We start from the raw sequence: 21,821 nt of genomic DNA on the forward strand, positions 1-21,821 counted from the left end.
TTGTGCGTCTGAAAGAAAGTCTATTCCTAGGATTAAATGTGCTTGCAAATTCTTTACTATAAAAAACATCACCTTTACTTGTTCGTCCTTGATACGGATATATAAAGGTACTTTACCTACGCACTTACATTCTTCTCCTTGCGCCGCTAATACTATCGTATTATCCGCATTATATATGCGGCATTTGCGAAAATACTTTCTAAAAAAGACTTCTGCCACACAGGAACACTGCGCGCCGGTATCCAGGAGTGCGGTGGCCGGGATATTATTTACCAAGACTTCAATCTTCGGAAGAGTTAAATTTTTCACCATTACTGTATTTAACTTGTAGGAAGAGGGATTTTCGTGGCCTTCGGATTTCCGCACCCTCTCGTCAGCAGAAATCCGTTTTAGTTTAAATTATTTTTCCTTTCCGTGCTTTCCTTCTTTTTCCCCTGGCCTTGAGACTTTTTTCCTGGATTGCTATTGAACTGTCGACGTTCGCCGGCTGTTTTTGAATGCTCGGATTTCCTTGCCCACTGATTCGCTTTTTCTCCGTAGCCATATGCTTGAGTTTGCTGTAGTCTTGGCGTACCAAATTGGTTTCGCTGTTGATATTGGCGTCTTCTTTCGACGTCCGCCGTTCTTCTACTTTCAAACTGGATTGCTAGCTCAAATAACTTTTCCAGTGTAGTCGGATTTCGTAATTCAATAAAGTCTTGCACTTGGGGTAGTAACCTCGGCAAAATCACTTGAATTATTTCAGGATCCGGACGGTTTCCATACAAGAGCTTGACAACGTGAATTTTTCTTAAAATAAAGCTCGAGAGGTTTTCCATTCTTTGTTGATATATACTGAAAAGTTCTGTTTCTAATTTCGCACGATCCCTTACAACAGGGAAGGCTTTTAGTAGGGCAGTCTTGAAATTTTCGTAAGTATAGGTGGGACTTCCTGCTTGACCCAAGAGACTTCTGCCGATACATTTGAACCAGTTAAGCGCTTGGCCCCTCAAAGCGCTGGTAGCTAAGGTAACTTTCTGAAACTCGTGCACGGGGTAGAGCATGAAGTGGTCATCCAATTTTTCCAAAAAACTGGTTACCGGTGAGTTTCCGTTAAATGTTGCTTCTGGTTTCATCGAAGCGCGCATGGTCTGGACGATGTACCCAAATCCTTCCAGGGCGGCAGCTGGCATTTCTGGATTCTGAGCCGTTTCTGCAGGCAGCACAGGTTCTTCTTGAAACTCGGCCATGGTTATTCTTCTTCGTCGGGCGCCACTATCAGGTTCAATGTTTTTTCTAACCTTCTTCGGAAACATACAAGGACCTGACTAGGAACAGAGAGCTTACTAAAGCTATGTTCACTAATTGTAGTAAGTAGACAGGATACAGACGAAGGGTATACAAAACCCTTTATTTTTCTTTATATACAATGACTTCCGTACTTCGGAATACAATGACCCTCCACTCGGGGTCTAATGTAAAAGATATCAAAATAAAACTAAACTCTAATTTAACTTTAGAATAAGATTGGCCTTATAATAACAGGAAGCGTATGTAGCACAGAGACTGTGAACACTACAATACGTTTAATTTATCAAGAGGATTAAAACCTCTGGCCTGGAAGGCAAATAGCAACTGCGTAACTTCTAAGGTAAGCGGCCTGCTTCGAACTCACTGCTTCCTCTCTCTTTCGCTTGGCAAAAAGGCCACACTTAAATACTTGGCGTTCGCCAGACAAACTTTGCATAAAAACCTTCACGCTTATAATTCTGGCCGGAAGTAGAAAATAAGAAGTGATAGTAAAGATTTAAAATAAAATAAACGTTAGTAAAACTTAAGATCCTTACAGTAGTACTTTGTTCAAGAGGGGTGGTGGTTGTAGTGGTGGTACAAAAGGTTTTCAGTTTTTGTTTAGGTGGTACGCGTTAGTCAAAAGATTGAGAACCGCTGCTTTGAACGACCTTTTACAATCACCAAATCAGCAAAAAATTGGCTAATAAAAATAAAAAATAAATAGGCCTATTCAGTTAGATAAAATCTGATATTTCCGGCTACTATTAAGATGTCCGAAATAGTTCATGGCAAAAAAAAATTATAAATAAAAATAAATAAATAAATAAAATAAAAAAAGAGGATGAAATTCGTAAAACTCTGTTATCCAACAATGCTGTTTCAAAGCGAATTTTGGAAATTAATATCAGCAGCTAATAGCTAGACGCAAAATGAGTCTCAAGTTTGCAATCCAATTGGATGAATCAACTGATATTACCAACTTGGCTCAATTATTAGTGTATGTTAAATATATTTTTGAAGGATGTATTCAAGAGGAATTTTTGTTTTCTCTCTCTTTGGATGAACGCATAAGAGAAGGACAATTTGTCAAATTAAATGAATTTTTCATTGAAGAAAATTTGCAATGAAAAATTGTGTTGGAATTTACACATACGGTGATAAAGCAATGATCGGTGAAAAAACTTGGATTTCTAGCCAAAGTAAAGGGAAGTCGGAACCAACACATAACATTTACTCATTGCAAGATATATCGAGAGGTCCTAGTGGTCAAAAACATATCAGCGGAGTTAGATATTATGCTTTGAGGTAGTGTTGAAGTGGTCAGTTTTATTAAAAGTCGTACTCTGTTTGTGTTCAAATCTTTGTAAAGACATGGGTTTTGAATTAAAAAGCTTTTTTTTTTACACGCAGAGATAAGGTGACTATCAAGAAGCTGCAGTTTAAAAAGGTTATTGAAATTAAAAGATAAAGTTCTTCTCTTTGTAACTGAACAAAAATAGGATTTTGCGAATTTATTCCAGAATTAGTTGTGACTACAAAAACTATATTATTTCTGTGATATATTTGAAAAACTAAATGAGCTAAATTTGTCGATTCAACGAAAAAGTTGCAACGTATTCATATTCAAATCAAAAATTGCTGATTTTATGAAATGTTTGTCGCAATTAGTGAATTTTTTCGTGAAAATGATGAAACAGATTCTCAAAAAGATGAGTTGTTAAAAGTGATAAATGAACATCTTCGGTGTCTTGAGAAAAACTTTGAGAAATATTTCCCTTCAAAGTTTAGTGCCGAAGAACTAATATGGATTGTGAAACTATTCGAAATTAATGTGGAAAATGTTACTCATCTGCCATTAGCATCACAAGAAGAATTTGCCGAGTTCTCATATGATTCGGGATTGAATATGGATTTTAATACGAAGCTTTTAGAAGATATTTGACTAGGAGTCGCAAAAGAATTTCCAACGATTTCTGTAACTGCCATAAAATTTCTTTTACCTTTTTCTATGACGTATGTAAAGAGACACTTTCGTCTTGAATCACAATAAAATCAAAGTGTCGATTAAATGTAAAGAATACTGAAGAAGTGCTTCGTCTGCGGTGTCGACTACTTTGCCAAGATCTGATAACAGAGTAAAAAATAAACAAGCATACTCTTCCCATTCATATTTATTCCTCACGTATGTGCTGTTAGAAGTAAGAGGTTTTTCTCAGAAGTGACCTTACAAGTGGCTACATTTAATAGACAGACTATAATTAATACTTGAATTTACCCAAGTATTATTTTTATTATTGTATTATATGTATTATATTTTAAAGTTTGTTACTTACTTAAAATTTTCACATTGTATGTCTTACTTTAGTAAATTATAAAATGAATTTTTTAAATTAAGTTAATGGCCTAAAACTGCTGTAGTATATATTGCAGTACATTTGAAGAAACTGACAGTTTCACCCACGCTTATGTAAGATTTGCGTAATGCTTATGGGGTCCCACAAAAGTTTCGTAAATATTATGGGGTCCTCACACCAAAATGTTTAAGAAAATCTGCTTTAGAGCATGGATGGGCAACACGCGGCAAGCATGCAACAGTGTAGCACGGTGGAGTTTTAACAGTGGCACATTAAAACTTATTGAAAAATTTAAAAAATTGAGAAAATAATAATGCTTGTCTTTGGGAACTTTGTCAAAATTAATAAAAATTCTACTCATAAGCCACTAAATAAAACAGCGCTGGAAACGGCACTGCTTGACACCAGTACAGCGATAAGACAGCGTGGTAATGAGACGAGCTCAGTGATTTGAGTTGCCTTGCTTTGGCTCGTTGTCGAGCGAGAACGTGTGCTACATTCCGGCTGTCTGGTTCAGTTTAAACTGCCGAGCAAGGCGTCAAGTATTATTGAACCATTTTCAAATTTTAGTGTCAATCGTGGTTGTTTTACAAATTTTATTTTCACTATGTGCACGGATAAACTTTCGGCATTGAAAAGAAAATATGAAAGGGATATTGCAATTCGTGCTTTTAAAATAACCTGAGAAGAATTTTTTTTTTTTTTACATATCAAAATACTTCCAAGCCTGTTTGGTTATTTGCGAAATTTGTGTTGCAGTGCGGAAACTTTTAACCTGGACCGGCATTTTAATCAACTGCATAGTGATTTCAACAGCAAACAGCCCGTCGGATCTCACTTGCGAAAGGAATTTATCAATAATAATAATAATATTAAAAGAAATCTTTATTTAGCCAATAATTCTTGTTTCAGAAGAGAAATGACCAAATAGAAAATATGGTGAAGGTTTCTTATGAACTTTTCCTGTTGTTTAGCCCTGCAAGAAAAAAACCCTATTCTGGCTGAGAGGACACAATCAAGAGTAGCCTTTTAATATTTGCTCAAAATGTCAGTGATGTAAGCGTCAAAAATGTGGTTGATAAAATAACTTTGTCTAGAAACACCATCGTCGTATCGATAGGCCAAGATGGGCCAAGATGTTGCCAAGATGTCGCAGGATTTTGGAATTCTTCAGAGTAGTGTGCGCTGGCTTTCTAAAGGAAGTGAGTGTACTCGCAGGATTTTGGAATTTAAGAGAGTGTTTTAAAAATATCTGGAAGAAAGCAAGGAACTACCCAGTGAATGCTTGCTACTCAAGAATGAAGATTGACTATGAAATTTAGCTTTTCTCACCGATATAATAGGACACCTAAATAATTTAAATTTAAGATTACAGGGAAAAGATTGTAAAATCCTACTTTAGGTGGTCACATATCTACTTTTGTGAAAAAAAAAACTTTGCATTTTAAATTCGATTTTAGACAGAAAAAACTAACACATTTCCCATTAATGCAGGCACTAGTTACCAAAGACAGTAATGCTCCAAACGATGATAGATTTAAAAATTTAAGGTCCGTTTTGTAGGATTCAATCAGTTCTAGGTTTTATGATTTTCAAGATCATAAAAAATGCTGATCTTTTCGTTAAGTCCTTTTTTAATTTCTCTGCAAGACGTTAATTGTTACCCAACTGAAATCCATTGTTGACCTACACCATCAGACTATTCTGAAAAGAAAATATACTGAACTTATTTCAACAGCAAGTGATTCAAATAATATTGAATTTTGGATATTTGTAACAACAAGCAGTTTTTCCCAATTTGCACGATTTGGCTTTCAGATATTGTTGTAGGTTTGGATCAACGTAAATTTGTGAATAAATGTTTGAACTATCATGAACATAATAAAATGAAAATGTAATTCAAAATTATCCGATATATACCAAAAACACCTGATTTTGTTAGCATCTTCAAGAACTAATCATAATATAGATGACTTAGTAAAAAAAAAATACAGATTCAAAAGTGGATTAAGTACCGACTGCTTAATAATTATTTAGAATGAAATATTTGTAACAATATTTGAAGTTCTTCATTTTTCATTTTTATTTTATACATAACCTGACTGAAACTTTAGAATGTTTATTAGCAATAAAACCTGTGTATACTTGTGTTTTATTTATTATGTTATTTTTTTAATTTCCATTACTCAGACTTATATGAAAAAAAATGTGCTCTGTGCATAAAAATCCCATAATCAGCCTATAAATAAAATTATTTCCTCTTTTCATACTTTTATTATGCTCGAAAAGTTGGATTTAGCACGCATAATTTCTCTTCAGATAGTGTCCCTCTTTCCAAAAAGATTGGCTCCCCTGCTATAGAGTCATCAAGTTCTTTTGTCATCAGTAATCTTGTAAAATCAACCGTGTTTTGGTCAGGAATCAAGTCAAAGATCTTCAGCTTGCCAGATGGATATATTGTTCATTACATCATAAGAATACTTAGAAGAATGTTCGGAATTTCTCATTACATACCCTCCGCATTTAAAGGATTACTAGAGAAGAGGCAAGACTAGTCGGGCAAATTAAGGCAGTATAGAGTAATCGTTATTAAAGTTATATAGGGCGTTGTTTTAGAGTCATCAGTTTTCCTATTAGTTATCATGAAGAATGTTCTTGCACCTATATTCCTGTCTGGAGTACAATTCGAGTTCTTAACTGGCTATGCTGAGTTGTAAATACAGAACATATGGAAGCAGCGTCTCATAATCTAGTAATGCTCTCAAAGTTTTCTGTTTGTTACCACGATGATCTTATCACGAATTGTCCTATCATAACTGTCATGGTTATCCTACCATGACATTGTCCTATCACAACAACCGCAAATGTCTTATCATTAAAAGGTTAACTAACCAAATTTCGGAAGTTTTCGTTAATCACATTGTGATGGCATTGAGAACCAGATAAAATACCATATGTGCCAGATTAGAAGACTGTCCAATACGAACAAGGAATGCATTTGATGCCATCCGGTTATGCTGTATAACTCTTTTTATTCTTTGTGTTCTGCATTGCTCAACATGTTTATGCATTCACCTATTGAAATTATGTAGAAATTCCTTTCGATTACTGTGCCTTCGTTTACGGTACCTGAAACATTGTGCTGTTTAAAACAATTCGAGGCCAGACGACACCGGAATTTCGTGCTTTTGTGGCTGGTGGAACAGGAGGTTGTTGTTTCAGAAAAATCCTTCGTGGCCCTCCTGCGCGACATTCCGGGTGGAGAGCGAAGGTCGACGGCCAGCATAGACGCGGTTCAGAGCTTCCACTATTGGCTCTTATTGCCGTGACGCACCACCGCGGAGAAACCAGCTAACCCAGTTTTGGGGAGCGCGCGTGCCGGACACGCAAACGAGACTCGAGCCACTCAACGAGTTCTGCCTTTCTCGAGACAGTCGGAACGCCGGAGAACAACTCGCATGTGTGATTTCGGAAGTGGATAACTTTTTCCCAACTAGAAGGGTTTCAATTTTGCGGTCAGGTGAGTTATTACTGTTTTGCACTTCCCCAAATTTAGATGAAAGCCGGTTTATTTAAACGCAATTTATATGCCCAAAAGAATTTATTTTAAGCTATAAATTACAGTCATTTATTTCGAATGTAGCTTAAATAACAATATTTTCTGTATAACGTTTTCCTTGCGGGGGAAAAAAAAAAAAAAAAAAAAAAAAACATTAATTAGAATTGAAAAATGTTCCGGCAATTTATATTTATAAGTATTATAAAACTGTTTAATTTTAATAAATATATTTATTGATTGTTTTGTTTGAGTAATCAAAGACTAAAAAACTTCTATATATTTATAAGGGTATGTATTATTCAAGATTTGATTTAAATAAACAACATTTTGAAAACAAGAACAGCAAAGGAAATCAGGTTATTATCTTCTGTTTTCAGCACAGATTAAAATAACAGGTTTTGTTTAAGAATTAGGTGGCATCTTTACCGGGGATTTAGGATGATGCGTTTTAAAAGTAATTGTTTCAGTAGCTTTAGAAGGATTTTTTTAATGATATTATTCATCATGAGATGCATTGAAATCGGGCTGATTTTTTTATTTTTTCTTAATTAAAATGCTTTGATATCAGGTCCTTGTTCTGCTTGCTAATACCGCATTTGACGGCATATAAGACGCGCTGGCATATAAGACGCATCCTTATTTAGACGGCCACACACAAAGAAAAAAAGTTTCAATAGCGTGGTTTCTTTTAGTTCTCACGTTTCGTAAAAGCCAAATAAACAATTATTGAATGCAATTACCTTCACGTATAAGACGCAGGTAACTTTTTTGAGACCAAATTTAGGAAAAAAAGTGCGTCTTATATGCCGTCAAATACGGTAATTTAACCAACATAAAGTATCTACATTAACATTACTTTTTTACAGCACGCGTTATTTTTATATATTTCAAAATTATCTTGCTTTATTATAGTTAGTATTTAATAGTATATGAATTATTTTCTTCCTCTTTCAATTTACTATACAATTTTTAACTCTTATTACATCGTTTATATATTATTTGTGATAATATATAAAGCTTCACTTTTGGAGAAAATTAGATTCATTCAACTGAGTGTATACTAATATTTTAACTTATATTTATTTTTCATTTAATATAGCATAATTATGAATTAAGATAGTCTAAAACACTTTTATTTAAAGTTATGATAAAATAAATAATTCAGATGAAGATGAAATATCCACGAATCAAATTTAGTTATGAATGTAAACTTTATATTCATTTTACAACACACCAAAGCAAATAGCGGGTTCTTATTATTAAAGCTCTGCTTAGATCTTTAATATATCTGCAAGTTTCTCTGCTCAGTCAGTAATAGATACATTGCGATTATATACATCTCCTGCTGAAAAATAATCGCTTACCTTTGAAAACAGCTTATTAAAAATAATCAGTCTCATTCGCTAAAACATAGAATTCTATAAGAAACTGGTACCATAGATTGTATCTAAAATTCCACGCATTTAGAAAAATCGTCTGATAATGTCCACCCATAATATGCAAAGATCGCTCAGCCAAGCATGCGAATCATAGAAAATTCCCGACATATAACAGGCAAGAGGAAAATATGCACCAAAATATAAGTGCAAGTTACATTTCCCGAATACCGTGCGAATTGAGACTGTGTGTGCTGTAATGTTGTTTGCACTAGAAGATGAAAATGCTCTTATCCATGTATTCTGCTGGTTTTCTCACTGCGACAGATATTACTTCGTTGTATCATGTTGTAAATGCTGTCACGTCTATCAACTTCAACAAGAGGATGTTTTCCGCATAAGATAGTTGTTTACAAGGGATATGTATGCAACATCACAATCTTGCTTTCAGTTGGTGAACTTATTGATGAACTGTGTAATCTATGGCAACACATCTCGCGGAACAGCAAACGACATTAAACTGTCTATCTTGGAAAGACACGAATGTTTCTGTAGCTACATGTTTATTCAATAAATGGATTGATTGCTATCCAGTTTTAAAAGCTTCATTTTTATTTGCTAATTGCTATTGCTACGATTCATGACGATAGAGCAATTTTAGGTGAGCGTGGTATATTTTTTAACGCAGAAGATATTTTACGTTAGATATATCATCTGGTGGCGTACTGGCAATAAGTAAAAGCGAAAAAAAGGCGAACCTATGACAAAAAAAGCTAGCTTCTTTGCTAGTAAGTTATTTGCTTATATTTCTCATCGGCTACATATTGCGCAAAACACCTTTGTTATACTTTCAAAATACTTTTAACGTTTACTAAACAAGGATAAATTTATGAAACATACAAGTTTTCTACACGGTTTCCATTCATATACAGAAGCAGCTTCTTCATGTGGAATTTTGTTTTCTTTAGAGACATCTATAAAATGTGATCATATATTTTTTCTTGATTACCAAATCTGAGGAAAAACTTGTATTCTTCGTCAAGGGGAAGTATGAAAATTGCTTTGTCTTTGCGAACAACGTGCAAAGTAATTAATGCCCAGTAATTTTCTCCTAAAAACAAGTGTTAAAACTAAATTAATCCAGATAGTGTGGTTAATAAGTAGTTTTAAATGGAAAATCTGCAACTTTTATTATGCAACTGTATTGAAAATTTATTGTTTATTTGTCGGGAACTGTCTGCCTCTCTTGAACCCCAAGTGGCCCTGTATTGTATTATGATGCTTCAGGTTTACAACAAATAAGACCATTATAGGTACATCAAAAACATTAAATTCAAATATTGCCATGCCACCCTAATCGTTAAGTGGTTAGTGATGCTGGCTAGAGAATCTTTGGCCTTGGGCTCGAATTCTTGAGAAAGCTTGGATGTTTGTAAGCCTGTAGTGTTTTGCGGCTGTAGGAAGCTTTTTAAGTACACAGCAAGCAGAACGTCTGGTGGTTTAGTGATAGGAAAAAGGGGCAGCAAGCCGTTTGCAAAATTGGAACGGAGCTGAGTAAAGACGTGCTGTCACTTATAAGAAGTCCAAAGTTCATGCCAAGAGCAGCGCAATAACATGTTCATTGCCCTGATAAAATTCGTGGATTTGTTCGAATGTGATTGTCAGACAAGTAACATAGGTGGGAAAATATTAAAGAGGTAGACAATTAATCCATCAACTATTTCATTGTCTCCACGAAAAAAGAATTCCAGTATCCTTCGACTATTTCTCCAATACAGCTAAATGTGCATACTTGACTGCACGTATTGATGTTCATACTATTCTATTAAAATTAATATAATTGTTTCAAACATTTGCTATTATTTTACGTATCAAAGAGCTGGAAACTTTATTAATACGAATTAAAGTGTTTATTTTATATCTAATGCTCAAGACTTTATTAATAAAATGGATTAAATTTAAAGCACGCAATGATTGTGATGTCTTATTTTATACGTGAAAACATCAATAGTGCAATACCTGCTAAAGTTTTTGGAAATTCTGGTCCGAGAAAAAAACCTACTAAACGTGAAACACGAATATGGATGTTTTTAACTTGTTTTATTGCTTTCTCTGCCAAGCTTATCTCTTTTAAGGGAAAATTACTTTAGGATTAATATTATCGAATAATAAAATGCGCATAGTTGAATTTATATGTCGTAACAATTAAGAGAAAAACAAGCAACAATTTCCTTTTCTTTTAATTTATTGCTTAATAAACTGAGTAATTTAAATGCAGTTGTTAATAATTAAAATATTTGTTTTATTTCATCGTCAGTTAATGCAATTTAGATCGCATTTAATTTATAATACATCTGATTGACATCTAAAAACATTTACACTATTGCTTTAATTAACAAAACATATTTCTAACGCCTAATATTACGCATTTCGGTACAGACTTTTAAAAAATGATTTGTTGCATATTTCCTTAGTTTATTGTAATAATGTGCTAGAAAAGTATTCAAAATGAGAGGCATTTTCTTAGATTTTCCAAAAACAGCATTCCAGGCTCTTCAGTTACAGTTAGGCACAATTTACAATATTGTAAAGGTATCTGACATTAATAAGACAGAATGTTTTTTTCATTTCCAATATGCTTTTCGAAGAAAATTACAGTTAATTTCCAAAACAAATGGCGAATTTATATTTGCTCTTCTGAGTTCCAGAAGTTTCTAACATGCACTGTTCTTCAGAATTCTTTAACAGCAGTTTTAAATCTAGATGACTATATTACTCGAATCTTACTTCAGAACGGTTGGTTATAGGTGTTCTATAAGGAACCACTAGTGAAATGATTAAAACCACAGGAAAGGTTTTATTTTATATTATTTCCTTCTCTTCTGTGCTGTTAATATAGGATAGACGTATAAATTTTGGTCTTTTGGGGCATAGGTCTAAAAGAAATATTATTCTTTGACTCACAGTTAGAAGATAAATTCGTTCAACTCCTCATTAGTTAAACTGCAGAATGAGTTTTTATTACCTATTCACGAAAATTAAGATGTTTCTGCACTGGTCTTTTATCAGAAGCGATAAATTTCCTTGTGTATAAATATATCTGAAATGTTAAGCAACACTGCCATCTTAGAATGCGTAAAAATGCTGTTGCAACCTATATTCCATTGAAGAATACGTATAAAAAATCAGGCCTTAAACGAAGGGAAAATTGAACAGGAAAGAGGTATGACGTTATCTTCCAAATAAGGAGAAAGGCCCTTCAAATCTGACAGAATTACAGAGATATTAATCTGTGTCATGTTGTTCACTTGACATACTGAAAACATTTTTGTCAGATTAGAGTCATACATTCCTGCTTGGTATTCGAACGGCCTGCAATAACAGAAATTCACTTGAAGCTAATTTTTAGATCATTAATGACACTGCAAATTTATTTTTACCATACATTTTCTTAATCAGAAGTGTAACTGATTAATATAAATATCACAGTGTGATAATAATAAGAGTAATAATATTAATGTTTTCAATTAAATATTAATTGTGACATATGGAATGATTCTTTTCTCTTTTCTTTACATTACTTTTATTTTTTTTAATAAATTTTGTAAAAGCAAATGTATTTTGCCGTGTTACTGCAACTCAAAACAAAATTAATAATAATTTAAAACCTAGCCTTTCAATACTTTAACTTGTATATTATATGTTGTTATTAATAGCTCTTTAACTCAAAAGGGGGAAAATACCAGTACTTACACAGATATTTCTATTTTAAAGAGTTTTCTTTTCAGATTTTATAATCAGACAATTGAAAGAAACACAAAAAGTCAACTATCTCTTCCCCAGGACTTCCAAAACCCCGGATTTTCCAAATAACTGAACCTCCTGCAATAAAAGCACTCTGGGGGAAAACAATAATTCCTTATAAATTCATCATAAAAATGCAGCATATAAAATATATAATGCACATATTTTGTGTTAATATACTTTTTATCTTAATATTAAGGCTGCTGATTGACCCATCAGTACAATAATACTAGAACTATTGTCAGTTAACGAACACCGTTTTAGTAAGGGAGAGAATCAATCATTTTGGCGGATGAGTAATTCTAAAGTTCTAGGTTTTGGGGGTTAAAAAATTACTTCAAGTGTCATCTCAATGCTTTGTTTTATGAATTTTATTGTGCTTTACTTCCAGTTTTATAAATTAATATAATTGTTTTAAAAAGTAAGCGAAGTAGCATGACCTTCATAACTAAACACTTTTCAAGTTAAAGTTTAATTTACTTGTTCAAGCAGTATAACTAACGAGCGAAGTTTTCCCTTTAAATTAAAAAGAATTTGCATTGTTTTGAGCGAAAAATTAGACTTTGTAATAACAGCTACTTCCTTGTTTTAGGAGATTCTCGGCACGCACACAATCTTATGAGCATTGTCTTTATTTCCTCATTTTTATTGCAACATATTGCGATTCAAAATAAGAAAATTACAGTGTCAACAAATTATTATTTAAATGTGATTGAAAATAAATTGAGCATCATTGGGAAAGGATTTATTGAAAAAGGAAATTTTAGTCTAATTTAATACCAAGTGATAAAGAAAGGCAAAGTGAGCTCACATCTAAATAAATTTAAGAATTTAACCTTGAAGCGAAAGAGAGAAAGGCGTAAAAATAACAGACATAATTTATTCTCTAATTGCACGTAATATTTTAGCTTTTATTTTAATAAACTGAGTTAAAGGATGAAAATTTCATCCAACAGTAAACACTACTTTGATGCGTAGTCAAATATATGTCGCTCTGTTGAGAGGTTCTTTTTTTTGTTTTTGTTTTTGGAGTAAAGTATATGCGTATAATATACTAAATTTAATGAGTACATGCTTAAAATTAGGCAAAATTAGCTTTCTTTTGGCGTATATTTTAAATAAAACTCTATCGATTCCGAGAAAGATCAGACACAGGTCTCTCTACTTCAGGAGTAAAATCATTCTGACATGCTCCTCAACTAGAAACAAATAAGCTTTTATAGGAACAATAGAATTGATAACATCGAGAAGAGTATAATTGTTAGACAAGACGTATCACATGTCAAATGAATTCAGTTCATTAAGGCAAGGCAATGGTTTTAGCACTTTCGAAGATTGTGAGAACTTAAAATACATCGAATTTCAAGTTGCCTTGAGAGATTTCCGAGAGAGGAAGGGAAGCACAAGATTTCCTCAATTCATCTTATTCACGATCAAATTCATATTTCACGGGATATTCACGATCAAATTTGGGACATAACTGAGTAAAACAGCAATTTTTACTGGTTTTTAAGTCTTGTGAATAACCTGATCCACATATGATTCTTCGTGAGATCAGTCTTTCATTTTACTGGAAACGAGATTATCGATGACAGCCACGTCTAATCAACTACACTGTCATTTCATGTTATAAATTGAAATTAAAAACCTCTGTTTCTTATATTTAATAACAATAATAGAAAGATTCATTATTGATGGTTAAACGATCTTCTGAGTTTATCAAATGAATTCATAAACAAAATGAAGAGTACACAAATCTGCTAAGAGCTTAACTCTATTCATAATAACTGGCAGAAAATAAGATTAGAATAAACATTAACCTGTTTAATTGTACTCGAATTTAGTTAGGAGAATTTCCTTGTGTCTCTCATTCAGATTTTTAAGAGACAGCGTTGTGCCTCGTTTATTTGATATAGTTCATCACAATGAGGGAATATGTAATATAAACTTTGAAATAATATTTATGTTAAAAGCTAAAATGAAATTGAAATTAATAAAAAGTATTATCTGTTTCAAGTATATACCAATTTTATTACTATAATTTACCTCTATAATTGCATGTAATAGTAATGCATTATATTATTTGTACATGATTTATTTATTTTGCCCCGATATTTCTATTTTTTGTTGACCTAGTTGTAAATCATTCGAATATATGCGCGATGACTTTTCCTCTTTTACAGTAGAAAGAAAGAAATTTGTCATTTAAAAAAAATCAGTAACTTATTTTCATCTACCAAGCAGTATATCTAGACAGTGAAAACATATTTTGGCTAAATCATAAATAGTGGCAAAAGTATGTAATTGTTTAAAGTCTCATTTATAATTTTTTCTGAATTCGTTAAATTAATAAAATATTCTCTTCTTGATATATAAGTTTCAGTTTTAAGCTATATTTATGAGTTTTACTAGGTGTGCATTTAAATGGGAGAAAATGTAGAAACATAGAGGAACACATGATGTTTTGAAGTTGCAGAAACTGCCCCTCTTTACTTACTGCAATCAGCGGAAGTCAAATGTAAATACATATTACTAGTTGGTTTAAGAGTTCAAATTACAATATGAAAATATTTACAGCTGGTTCATTGTGAGAATATAAAGTTTAAAATTTTGTGTGCGAGTGATGATAACAGCCGCAATCTAATTGTGTTAAGTACTGGCAGGGTAACTCATATTTCTTGCAGGTGTTATAAGGTATTTCTCCCTATTTCTTAGCGTGCCTTCGTGGTGTAGTGGTCTGCACGCTGGGCTCATATTCCAAAGGTCTACGGTTCGATTCCCGGCGAAGGCGCTGCTCATTTTTCATTTGCCGGCTTCCAAAAATACCTAATGTCTCTACAGTGTAATTTATTATTCTGATCTAAAACTACAACACTCTGATTGCATTTAATTTTCAGTAAAATTTTCAGCAGTTTTGGGAATTTATTTCAACAAACTTGAAGTATGATTCTTTATAAATCAAGGAAAATAACAATTTCTTTAAGGCTTCGATTATTAAAATTCATATTTTATTGTAGTTTATTTTTGTAACTACCCACCGTATTGAAATTGGGTAATTGTGAACGTATTATTGTTTAATGCAATATTACTTTTTTGCTAAGACCAACGTTTAATGCAATATCGTTTTTATTGTAAAGAGAAAGCCTGTTCGGTTTCTGAGAAAAGATCTGAAATTTAGAGTGAATATAGTAGCCAGTAGGTGCACGTAAAACAGACGAAGCAGACTTGTAACTAAGTCAATGCACCGAGTAATGGTTGCGTAGTAATGACGGTTGTTGGTTTCAGTTAATTAGTGAAGTCTGCGTGAGTTGAGGAGAAAGTGACCCCATGACTCAAATGAGTTCAGAATTTCTTTCTGCCTTAGACTTTCATCAATCCTGTTACTGTTTTTAGTTTATAGCGTAAAGAAGCAATTCTGAAACATCTCATTCTGCATTAGCAGCGGACTGTTTATTCTCTAGTGGACTCTATTATACTTACTTTTCTTTTCTTAATTTCTACTTGTGAGAGATGGTGCTTTCACACTTTGTTAAATTTTTGTATGTTATCTGTGGCTGGAGGCGGATATTTCTCCTTCAGTGTTTAAAATAGGATTTATCAGTCAGAAATAAAAACTTATGGACTCTCAGGAACAGAAAATATCTGCAATCCATGTAAGATCCCACGATCTTCTGTTTGAAGAACGAAAGGAACACTTTGGAAGCTACGCAACCTTCAACAGCTTTCTTATATTTCGAGATTCAATGAGCATTTCATGTTTACCAACAACAAATGGAAAACTGTAGCAAAATGCTTATGTTACACGCGAGGAATGGATCTTTAGTGCTGCATCCGTTTCTCACCCTTTCTTAACGGAACGGGAACTACGGGATATTAATTGCTGCGATTATTATGAGCTCGTCGTTACTTGGTTAACGGGAGCAAATCCAAGTGTTCTTCTTTTGCTAGGGGCAAATTATTCGGCCCAATTGAATGCACTATTTCTGTTTTACAAGGCCACAGAAAGTGTTCAGAAAGTTTACGCTCCTTGATTTTTATTGCCTAAAGAAATCAATTCTTTCTTTTCAATCGAAAGAAGACGACTTTCGAATCTGGTATAAGAGAAAAATTAATGGTATATAGTGCAATAAATCATTTAGGATGTTTAAATCTAAGTTTTATGTGAAAGATTCGATTTTCCAAAAATACGTTCAAGTCCTTTAAAATATTCTTACAAATATGTTAGAAACTGCAAAGGAAATAGAGCAATTCTGCGGTAATATATTCTCTACGAAGTGTTTCGAATTCTTAAATTATGCACATGGCTGTGATTGCAACATACAAAATTAAAAATTTACAGATGATTAAAAATTTAATTTATATTGGAAAACTAAATCCGTACTGATTGGTTAGAAATTAAATGTAACTCAAGTATAAATGTTAAAGTAAAATGTGCTATAGATGGATTTATATAAACTAAATGCATATGATAAACATTTTAAGTTTCAAAATGAATCTAATAAATAATTTTTTATCTGATTTGAGATAGGACATGAACATTGTGGCTTAGTACTTTATATATGAAATGGAATTACTATTTACAAAAGTATATTAAAAACTAGAAAAGTAAATATTGTTAAGTTTATATATAAATATATAAATATTATAATATAAAAGTTTGTTAAGTTTAATAAAATTATAAAAATTTTCTTCATGTTTGGTTATTCAATATTTCGAGATTGGTGGAACCCACATAATCACTTTAGAAGCTTAGAAATTCTCATAGGCTATGTAAATCCTGTGCAAAATTTGAATTGGAGATACAGGGTTTTATTCATATGGCCGCTGGTCGAATGAAGATCTACATTCTCAGTAATGACAGTTTTGGCCAGGTTCTTATAGACTGATTATTAAAAAAAGCTGTTTTTTTTAATTTGTTAATAATATCTTATATGAGCATGATTTCATCCTTCTTATCATTCTCGGCCAATTTTTGTAGAGGAAGACATGCCATTAGATTTAAGATCAAATCCTTGGTAAGGCTTGGATGCTTGTGTTGTTCATGTCTAAACGCAATAAAGAAAAGCAAAATCTATTGGATGAAATGCCTCTCGTATGATTAGCGGTGCAATGACTAAGTGCGAATTGGAATACAAACGCATAGACAAAATTTATTATAAAAGAGTTACAAAAGTTACCCTGAAGGATATTAATCCTCTTTTAAACATTTTGCTAATTTTTTAAAAAAATCATAGAATTATTTTAAAATTTGAAAGTAAATTTAAAATTTTAAATGAAAGTATTTAGTGGCAGGAAGTTATTTCTTATTCGAGAGCACATTATTTAGTAAATAAGAAAAACTTTACTTATTTACTGACGTATTGCAATTGCGTCATTATTAAGGTATGGAGAAAAATTAATATTGAGTTCAAAACTAATAACATCATTTTATAGAAGATTATAAATTGCATTTACTGTCTAAGAGCGAGTACGACCTAGAATTCATTTTAGAATCAAACGACAAGATTAGGTACAACTTGACTGGTTATCGAAACAGGTTTTTTTATGTCACAATTCAATTTTATTTGCCACTGTCAATATTGCGACAGGATTTCTATTTTTGAAATAACTGCGTTTAAAAATTACCGGAACTGAATATTTGTTATTGGTATTTTATTTCAAGTATGTAAACTATTATTGTAAGTATTGTGATATATTCTTCAAAATGAGAGTCAATTAAAGTGATACTTATCAAAAAAAAGTAAGCAAAATAAATGTTTGCCTTTACTTTTATTATTTCCTGGGAGAGCAGATGCATTTTTCTTTCAATGAGCATCATTGATCGTAGAGAATTTTTAATTAATTATAGTATCGAATGGCCTTTCACTCAAAACACACAGAGTGGAAATATTTTAATTTGTAGATAATAAAGTATATGCGATTAGAAGTGATGTAAATCTTTGAAAACGTTATTTCGTATCTGTTTTTCCCTGTAGTACTGAAAATAATGTAAATGTAGTAATTTATTTAGGTGATGCTTAAAAGTCAAAGGACAATTTAAGATGTGTTGAAGCCATCCTCCTTAAAGTATAATGTTATAAATTTATGCTAGAAGTATCTCCCGGAATGATAAAGGCGAACTTAATCGTCCCGGATTACTAGCCCTAAAGCTAATATTTATATTTATTTCAAACTATCTTTGAAAAGAGTTTGTCAGGTAGAATAATATCGAGATCGAAATGAAACTGCCCTCATAAAAATTTCAAATGCCATTTGACTACAATTTTTAGCAAAATATTTGTGTTCTTAAATGATAAGGTTTAGCATGCAGTACAAGATAAACATCCATTTGCTCGCATATGCGAAGGAAGGAATTCGTTAATTCTAGAGATGTTACTACAAGTTTCAGCAAATAAACCTTTATTTATTAATTTTTTTAATGAAAATATCGGGTTCTGAAAATTCCACTAAGATGGTCAAAAATACCAAAATTTTCGCATATTTAAGTCACTGCTCAACAATAGGCATAAATTCTGTTAACCCTTTGGCAGGGAGCGAAGGATGACTTCTTCCGATTTAATAGTTACAATTTTATTACATTTTTTAGATGACTTCATTCAAATAATCAATATTTAATATCATTTTGAATTGTTTTTATGCTAAATTACTGTAAAAATATCCGAGCTGCAGGAAGATATAAATTACGACGTTCTGGCTTACAGCTTCCTCAGCAAAGTGATAGCTTTTGTATTCATATCTTCAGTTCTGTGCATAAACAAAGTAAAACCCGTACTCGCATTTTATTTTAGAATTTGCAAAGTATTCTGTGCTTGGTTCTTTCTATATAATAATGCGTTTGATATAATAATCTGAGTTTTAAAATGCTAAATTTTTGTTTTCTTTAGTAGCTCGTCTGTAGCATTTTGGTCAAAACGTAATTTATCTTTGTAAAAACTTCTCTTCGAATATAACTAATATTTGCGTAGCCTAATTATAAGACTTTCTCCTAATACAGTTGTATAAAAATGGTTAAATATTAATATAATTTCTATAGTCCTAAATCCTATTCTCAAAACAAAATGGAGGCCCACCAGCGGCCGAGCGGTAAAGTCGCTGAACACTGGTAGTTCGGTCCGAGGTTCGAATCCCGCGAACGGGCTGGCTGCATGGGCGTTTTCGTGGTTTTCCCCATGTGTAACATGTATACGAGTCAGTTTCCCTTAGAAAGTCCTCCACGAAGGCATCCCTCCCCTTAGGCAGATAGCCCTCGAGGCTTTGCCATAATCACACACACACACACACACACAAAAAACAAAATGGACGAGGTTGTGTTTATGAAATTATAATAAAAACATTTAAGAAATATGAGAAGCTTATATATAAATTTATATTAGATAAACTGTCATAAAAGGTCATAAGGTAATTTAAAAAGCACTGTGAGGAAAATCCTAGTTTAAAGTAGATCTTAATGATAATTTAATTAAGCACTTGCATGCCGGTTAGTCTACAAACTAAAATAGATCTAAATTTTTTTAGCAGAATCATTTGTACATTTGCAAAACCACTAATAAAAAATTTGCCGAAATTAATATATGCAGAAACATTAGACTAAAAATGGTCAAAATACATAGGAGCAATTTGCATTAAAAGGATGCTTATGCTCATAATCTTTTTACCCAGTTTTTAACAATTTTATAATTATATTATTATGGCTTATACTGTTATTTTCCCTCTTCTGTGGAAAACATACATTATGGTAGTAACAACATGCACATGTGCCAAGAAATGGAAATTAAAATTCTGTACGCATTTTATAAAATCGTGGCTTCGAGTTTCTTCACACGACTGATTGTTATTTAACATACGAATGCTTTCTAGAAAATGCTTGTTTACGGTTTTAGGCTACGTGTTATTACTCTGTAATTAATTAATCGAAACGAAATTGTAAGATCTTACCTTCTTAGCTAACACACGGTTAAAATGATCTTACGAGGGAACCGGGCGACTTCTCGCACAGGAGTAAAAGAATACCAGCACAAAAGATGGGTAAAATAACTTTTTATTATTCGTCAAAACTCTTAACACAAATGCGCGCACTTCGTGCTTATAATAACACCGACGACTTTTGGTGGAACTTAAGAACAGTTTACAAATAATTTCAGAGATAAAGATTTGTGCTGGATTAACAATTCAATTTTAAGGCTAACTAGGCTGACTCAGCAACCTACCCGGTTATATACTTATTAAATAGCCACAAGACGTATCAGAAACTCAGCGTAACAGCAAGGACAAATAGTAATGTGCATTCTCTAGCGAAATCACGCTCTGAATAAACTACATGATTCGTCTGACTTTATACCCACTTCACTTAACTTTAAATTTGCATCCTGGAAATGCGAGGGTAAACTGAGAGGTTTAGGAATACAAAACTTAAAATAATTTGTTATATAAAATAAGGGAAACCCTACAAAATAACTAAAAATATACTTTTGTTAAAATTTTATTATCTATATATATATTCATCATTTCATTCTGTATTTATCTTAATCGTATCTCTCTCTCTCTATATATATATATATATCTTCATCATTTCCTTCATTATTAAAATTATTAGAATTTATATCTCTGAATATATATAATCTCACCGAACGGGTGTCTAAATTTATGACAAAATATTTATTGGGTCCGTTTAAACTATTGTTTACGGCAAAACCCATTAGACCTAACTGCTTTCTGAAAGGAAACTTCCTGGAAAATTTTCTGAAAATATGGCTCTGATATATATATCACGAAAGGGAACAATAATGGAAACACTCATGTAACTAATACATTCTGCAGAGAACTGCATTCACAGATAATTGCATTCACAGATTTCAGCAAAATAATTGCATTCACAAATTTCAGCAACAGGGTCATATACGTGAGTCACTTGGCGTAACTGTTATCTTTCAGCTTAAATGATAACGTAAATCAAAAAAGCTTATATTACTCAGAAATCAGATATTAAAATAAAAAAAAGACAAAGGGTTAAATCGGATTTGAAAAGATTGGGATCGATAGTTTTGATTTTTCTACGAAGTAAGAAAGATAATGATCGAAATCTTTGATCGCAGCGAAGATATCCTTGGCGATATTTGTTGATTGAGTTCTAATGTCTCTTTATGAAAATTCATCAATAGAAAGATAGTGATTGATGTCCGTTCAAGAAAAAAACCACAAATGTTATATTTGATGTAATCATATTGTAAGAAAGAGCTTTATTTACGTTAAATATAAATCACAAATAAAAGTTATTATTATTCTAAATAAATATCACAATTGAAATTATTTCAATAATTTTCTAATGGTTGACATGTACTTGCAGCAAGGCACTAAAAATACATATTTTAAAGTAAACACTTCCAGAAGATTCAGTTTAAATGCTCAAATAGATGCGCCGACTTATATGGACAAATCAACTAATTAAATATTAAATTT

General features: G+C 32.3%; 1 protein-coding gene across 1 annotated transcript in view; it reads left to right on the plus strand.

Annotated features, from left to right (window-relative positions):
- The first annotated feature begins 6,955 nt into the window (after window positions 1-6,955).
- LOC118181489 (uncharacterized) overlaps window positions 6,956-21,821 on the plus strand; it is a 90,170-nt gene continuing 75,304 nt past the window's right edge. The window contains exon 1 of the mRNA XM_035350644.2: window positions 6,956-7,146. The gene's annotated coding sequence lies outside the window, so the exon portion shown is untranslated. The remainder of the gene's footprint in view (window positions 7,147-21,821) is intronic.

Source organism: Stegodyphus dumicola, chromosome 1 (genome assembly GCF_044657685.1).
Source record: "Stegodyphus dumicola isolate Sdum_Otavi_A_Nest chromosome 1, ASM4465768v1".
In the NCBI taxonomy this organism is placed as follows: Eukaryota; Metazoa; Arthropoda; class Arachnida; order Araneae; family Eresidae; genus Stegodyphus; species Stegodyphus dumicola.